Source organism: Arachis ipaensis, chromosome B8, assembly GCF_059453495.1.
Source record: "Arachis ipaensis isolate K30076 ecotype BB chromosome B8, ASM5945349v1, whole genome shotgun sequence".
NCBI lineage: Eukaryota > Viridiplantae > Streptophyta > Magnoliopsida > Fabales > Fabaceae > Arachis > Arachis ipaensis.
The window spans coordinates 82253422-82260171 of NC_142443.1; the positions used below are offsets into that span (position 1 = coordinate 82253422).

Genomic DNA, 6750 nt, shown 5'->3' on the forward strand with positions numbered 1-6750 from the left:
CATTATCATTTGTGCTTAGTTCCTTGTCCTCTTGATCTGTTTCTTGTGAGAGTTTGAAAACATTGAAGCTGAGTCGTTCATCATGGATTCTCAATATTAGCTCTCCTTTCTCTACATCGATAAGTGCTCTGGCCGTAGCTAGGAATGGTCTTCCCAATATGATTGGGTGAGTGTGACTCTCTTCCATGTCCAGGATGACAAAGTCTGTTGGGAGAAAGTATTTCCCAACCTTTAGCAACACATTTTCCACCACTCCTATTGCTTGCTTTTGAGTTTTGTCAGCCAATCTGATGATTACATCTGTGGGCATTATCTCATTGATCTGCAGCCTCTTCACTAGGGATAAGGGCAGTAAGTTGATGCTAGCCCCCAAATCACATAGTGCTTTATCGAACATAGTTTTACCTATGGCACAAGGGATGTGAAAACTCCCTGGGTCTCTTCTTCTTGTAGGCAACTCAGGTTGAATAAGGGCACTACATTCCTTGTTCATCACTATAGTCTGGCCTCCTTTGAGTGAGCTTTTCCTGGGAAGAAGTTCCTTCATATACTTGATGAATGCAGGCATTTGTTGAATTACCTTGATGAATGGTATGTTTACATGCAGAGATGCAAACAAGTCTAGGAACCTTGAGTATATTCTCTTTCCCACAGTACCATTGAGTAGTTGAGGGAAGGGTGCATAGAGCTTCAGTGATGAGCGGATATTTTATACGCTTTTTGGGGATAATTTCATATAGTTTAGAGTATGTTTTAGTTAGTTTTTAGTCTATTTCTAGTGGTTTTTAGGAAAAATTCATATTTCTGGACTTTACTATGAGTTGTGTGTTTTTCTGTAATTTCAGATATTTTTCTGGCTGAAATTGAAGGAGCTGAGCAAAAATCTGATTCAGGCTGAAAAAGGACTGCTGATGCTGTTGGATTCTGACCTCCCTGCACTCAAAGTGGATTTTCTGGAGCTACAGAACTCGAAATGGCGTGCTTCCAATTGCGTTGGAAAGTAGACATCCAGGGCTTTCCAGCAATATATAATAGTCCATACTTTGCACAAGAATAGACGACGTAAACTGGCGTTCAACGCCAGTCCTCTGCCCAATTCTGGCGTCCAGCGCCAGAAAAGGATCAAAAACTGGAGTTGAACGCCCAAACTGGCACAAAACTGGCGTTCAACTCCACAAATGGCCTCTGCACGTGGACTGCTTAAAGTCTCAGCCCCAGCACACACCAAGTGGGCCCCAGCACACCAAGTGGGCCCCAGAAGTGGATCTCTGCATCATCCATCATAGTCCACTCATATTTTGTAACCCTAGGCTACTAGTTTAGTATTTAAACAACTTTTAGAGACTTATTTTGGATCTCATGACATTTCAGATCTAAACTTTGTATTCTCTGACGGCATGAGTCTCTAAACCCCATTGTTGGGGGTGAGGAGCTCTGCTGTGTCTCAATGAATTAATGCAAGTATTTCTGTTTTCCATTCAAACACGCTTGTTCCTATCTAAGATGTTCATTCGCGCTTAACTATGATGAAGGTGATGATCCGTGACATTCATCACCTTCCTCAAACCATGAACGTGTGCCTGACAACCACCTCCGTTCTATATCCGATTGAATGAGTATCTCTTAGATTCCTTAATCAGAATCTCCGTGGTATAAGCTAGAACTGATGGCGGCATTCATGAGAATCCGGAAAGTCTAAACCTTGTCTGTGGTATTCCGAGTAGGATTCAGTGATTGAATGACTGTGACGAGCTTCAAACTCCTGAAGGCTGGGCGTTAGTGACAGACGCAAAAGGATAGTAAGTCCTATTCCAACCGGATCGAGAACCAACCGGTGATTAGCCGTGCTGTGACAGAGCGCGTGAGCGTAGTTTTCAATGGAAGGATGGAAGGTAGCCATTGACAACGGTGATCCACCAACACACAGCTTGCCATAGGGGGACGTGCGTGCGTGAATCAGAAGACAGAGGAAAGCAGAGATTCAGAGGACAAAGCATCTCCAATACTCCAACATATTCTCCATTACTGCATAACAAGTAACCTTTAATCCATGCTCTATTGTTTATTTGCAATTCAACTGATAAACATAATTGACTTCCTGACTAAGATTTACAAGATAACCATAGATTGCTTCAAACCAACAATCTCCGTGGGATTCGACCCTTACTCACGTGAGGTATTACTTGGACAACCCAGTGCACTTGCTGGTTAGAGGTACGCGTTGTGAAAAGTGTGATTCACAATTCGTGCTACCATTCAGCAGCTCTTGTTGTGAGATTTCTGGTTCTTGGTGATCTCTATCCTCCTCCTTTGTTGAGTTGTCTTCAGGTTGTTCGAAAAGTTTGCCTTGCTTGTCTTCAGTCTCTTGATCACTTGTAGTAACCATTTTGCAATCTTCCCATCTTACTTTCTTTGCTTCTCCTTTGGGATTTTTCTCTGTGTCACTTGGGAAGCTATCGGTAGGTTTGGGAATCTTCTCAGCTAAACATCCCACCTGGAATTCCAGCTTCCTAATGGTCTCTCCCTGGTTCTTAATATTGGCTCGCACCTCCTCTTTGAACACCTTATTTTCTTGAATCTCTTGGCATATTCCTTCAAGTAAGGTTTCAATCTTAGAGAGCTTGTCATCAATTGATGGTTGATTCGGAGCAGATGTGCTGTTTTGGTTTTGATAGGCGTTTGGAGAAGTGTTGTTGTGGGGGTGTTGAGATGTCCTCTGTGTGAATTGTTGGTGAGCTGCATTGTTGTTGGAGTTGTAACGTCTCTGGTCTTGGTTTTGATCTTGCTGACTTCCCCACCCAAAGTTTGGGTGGTTTCTCCATCCGGGGTTGTAGGTCTTGGAGTATGGATCATAGTTTTGCCTTGGTGAATTCCCAATGTAGTTGGCTTGCTCCTGACTACCCTCTGCTTCTTCATTCACTCCTTCTTGGGTTGTTGATGAAGTGGAGATTGCTGCTACTTGGTTCCTCTCCATCTTCTTGGTGAGGTCAGCCAGCTGCTGGGTAATGAGCTTGTTTTGGGCCAACAGAGCATCTACGTTGTTTAGCTCCATTACTCCTCTTGTGCTCCCTCTTTCGGAAGCATAGAAGTAGTCGTTCTCTGCTACTGTTTCAATAACATCTATGGCTTCCTCAATTGTCTTCTTCTTGTTCAAAGATCCTCTGGATGAATGGTCTACGGCCTTCTTTGACTCATAAGAGAGCCCTTCATAGAAAATGTGCAGCTGCACCTATTCGTTGAACATATCTGGTGGGCACCTCCTTGTTAGGTCTTTAAACCTCTCCCATGCTTCATATAGAGTCTCACCATCTTGTTGCCTGAAAGTTTGGACCTCAGCTCTCAGCCTATTAATTCGTTGAGGAGGATAAAATCTTGTTAAGAATTTGTTCACCACGTCTTCCCAAGTTGTCAAGCTTTCCCTTGGGAAAGATTCCAGCCACTTGGCTGCCTTGTCCCTGAGTGAGAATGGAAATAAAAGCAGTCTATAGGCGTCAGGATGAACACCATTAGACTTCACTGTGTGACATATTCTCAGGAAGGTGGTTAAATGTTGATTGGGGTCTTCTTGAACACCTCCTCCAAACGAACAGTTGTTCTGAACAAGGGTGATGAGCTGTGGTTTGAGTTCAAAGTTGTTGGCATGGATTGTTGGCTTTTGGATGCTACTTCCACAATTGCCTGGGTTTGTATTGATGTAAGAGCCCAAAACTCTTTTATCCTCCCCAGCACGATTTGCTCTACCTCCTCCCCCATGGTTGTGATCCTCTTCTTTATGATGGTTTTCCATGTTGTCTTCCATGTTTGGTTCAAAGAATTCCTCTTCCTCCTCAGCACCAACCACTTTCTTTCCTCTTGCCTCCCTCCTTAATCTAAGGAAGGTCTTCTCAGGTTCAGAATCGAAGGTAGTTGAAGCCCCGCTTCTTCTCCCTGTCATACAACCATCAAGTGCAAGCAAGAAAAGTTATGTGCAGAAAGTATTTTTGTCAGAATTACTGTTAGTTGTGGGTGATGCAATATATCAAACAGTTAGTGGGTTAGCAAACAAAATTGAAAATAACAAAGAAAAACAAAAGAGTAGAGGGGGAAGGGAAGAAGTTTAACTAAAACAGAAAGTAAATCACTCAAACAGAAAATGAAATTTACAAAATAAAAATGCTCAATCTAGTGATCTTCCAATTTAATCATTGTTGATGCACAATCAATCCCCGGCAACGGCGCCATAAACTTGATGCGGGTGGAAACTGTCTCTCAACAAATTTCCTTCGGCAAGTGTACCGAATTTGTCGTCAAGTAAAAACTCACAATAGAGTGAGGTCGAATCCCACAGGGATTGATTGATCAAGCAACTTTAATTAGAATAATGTTCTAGTTGAGCGAATCCAAAATTTGGGTTGAGAGTTGCAGAAAATAAAATGCGGGAATGTAAATAACAGAAAAGTAAATGCTAGAATTAAAGGACTGGAAGTAAATGACTGAAAGTAAATTGCAGAATTGTAAATGGGAATGGGGGATTTGCTCATAAAAGTAAATGGCAGAAATTAAAGAGAATGGGTAAGATCAGAGATGGGGAGTTCATTGGGCTCAGGAGATGTTGCAATTCTTCCTCAATCAATGCACTCATTGATCTCCTTGGCAATCTTAATTGATTGAATTACAATTTCTTGCAATTCAATCTCTCAAATCTTGATCAATAGCCAATTCCTTGGTCAATTGCTCATGAGAAGAGATGAAGTATGGTCACTGATTATACCACATACATTTCCCAAATCAAGTATTGAGAGGGTTATAGTCACATACCCATCCAAACCCAATTTGGTCCAGCATGAGAAAGCATTTCTAGCTTGATCTCTTCATTCCTCTTTCAAGGTTCAGAAGAGATCCAAGTTTGAATAGCTTCTTTTCCAAAATAACTACTCAATTGGATAAAGATCGAAAGCTTTCAAGTAAAATCAAGAGAAAAGATAGAAGAAGAATAATGAAAATTAGTATTGATCCATCAAATTACAACAGAGCTCCCTAACCCAATGAAAGGGGTTTAGTTGTTCATAGCTCTAGAAAATGAAAACAAAGATGGAGAATACATCATAAAACTAGAAAATGCAGAGAAGGTAGAATACAGAGAGTAATTCTCTTTTCCAACTTTTTAGAACTCCCTAAACAATTCAAAGCTACTCCTATATATACTACTTTTCTCAGCTTCTAGTTGGCTCTTCAAGTCTTGGGCCTTTGGATCTTGAGTTTGAAGCAGTTCTCTTCTTTATTTGGACTTGGCTTTACTTGCAGAGAGAAAGTGTGAAGTGGGCAGAGACTTTAGCTCAGGACGTTAGGGGTGTTAACGTTTAGTGAAAATATGAGTTCGAGAACGTTAGTGACAATCAACTTTCTCACTAACGTTCCTAAGTAAAAGCCACGTTAACTTCAACGTTAGTGGCATAAACGTTGCCACTAACGTTGCCTCTAAGTCTTTCGCACATGTTATTGAGACTTAACATTCCCAATAACTTTGAAAAGCCCCCTTTGTTCCCACGTTAGAGCCCACGTTAACTTAGTTAACGTGGCTCTTTAACGTGGGCTTGCCATCCTTCGAGAACGTTAGTGACACTCAACATTGTCACTAACGTTCCAAGGTGCCCCTATGTCTCACGTTAGAGTCCATGTTAACTAGGTTAACGTGGCTTCTAACGTGGCCATGCTTAGCCATCCCCAACGTTAGTGACAATGTTGAATGTCACTAACGTGGAAGTTAACGTGGCTCCTTGGGTGGTTGTGTGGTTGCTTCCAACGTTAGTGACAATGTTGGGTGTCACTAACATTGTCGACCACTCTTGCTTCTTACGTTAGCTCCCACGTTAACCAAGTTAACGTGGGAGTTATCGTGGTATGTTTCTCCTTAGGCCAACGTTAGTGACAATGTTGAATGTCACTAACGTTGGCGTTTCTTCCCCCCTTTTAACGTTAGAGGCCACGTTAACTAAGTTAACGTGGACTCTAACGTAGCCACTTATGAGCATTTGCCAACGTTAGTGACAATGTTAAGTGTCACTAACGTTGGCTCAACTTCCCCTCTCCACGTTAGAGTTCACGTTAACTTAGTTAACGTGACTCTTACCGTGGTCAATGATGGCTTCGAGAGCGTTATTGGCAATCACTTTTCTCATTAACTTTGCAAGTTATCTCCCATTCTTTGCTTCCTTTGGTCCTGAAATCAAGCAATAGAGCGCATCAAAGTTCTAGTCCAAGTCATGGGCAATGCAACATATAATTTGTCACTAAACTCATGCAAAATCCTCATGAAATAATGAAAAATGCACAATGTATGCTTGAATCAAGGTGTAAGTGAATATCTACCCAAAACTAGCTTATTTCCTAAGGGAATGCATGAAACTAACCTAAAAACAGTAAAGAAAAGGTCAGTGAAACTAGCCAAGATGCCCTAGCATCACTTATGAGCCTGGGCTTTGAATCCTGCTTTGTGAGTAGATATTTAAGAGCAGCATGGTCAGTGTACACAATCACTTTTGATCCTACTAAGTATGATCTAAACTTGTCAATGGTATAAACCACTGCAAGCAGCTCTTTTTCTGTGGTTGTGTAATTTTTCTGGGCATCATTTAAAACATGGCTAGCATAATAAATGACATGCAGAAGCTTGTTATGCCTCTGTCCCAATACTGCACCAATGGCATGGTCACTGGCATCACACATTAGTTTCAAAGGTAATGTCCAATCTGGTGCAGAAATAACTAGTGC

At 41.6% G+C, this 6750-nt stretch overlaps 1 non-coding gene across 1 annotated transcript; it reads left to right on the forward strand.

Annotated features, from left to right (window-relative positions):
- Positions 1-3239: 3239 nt before the first annotated feature.
- On the forward strand, positions 3240-3346 carry LOC148548607 (small nucleolar RNA R71). The gene has a single exon (XR_015898109.1). It is a non-coding gene; the product is annotated as a small nucleolar RNA R71 (small nucleolar RNA).
- The last annotated feature ends 3404 nt before the right edge of the window (positions 3347-6750 follow it).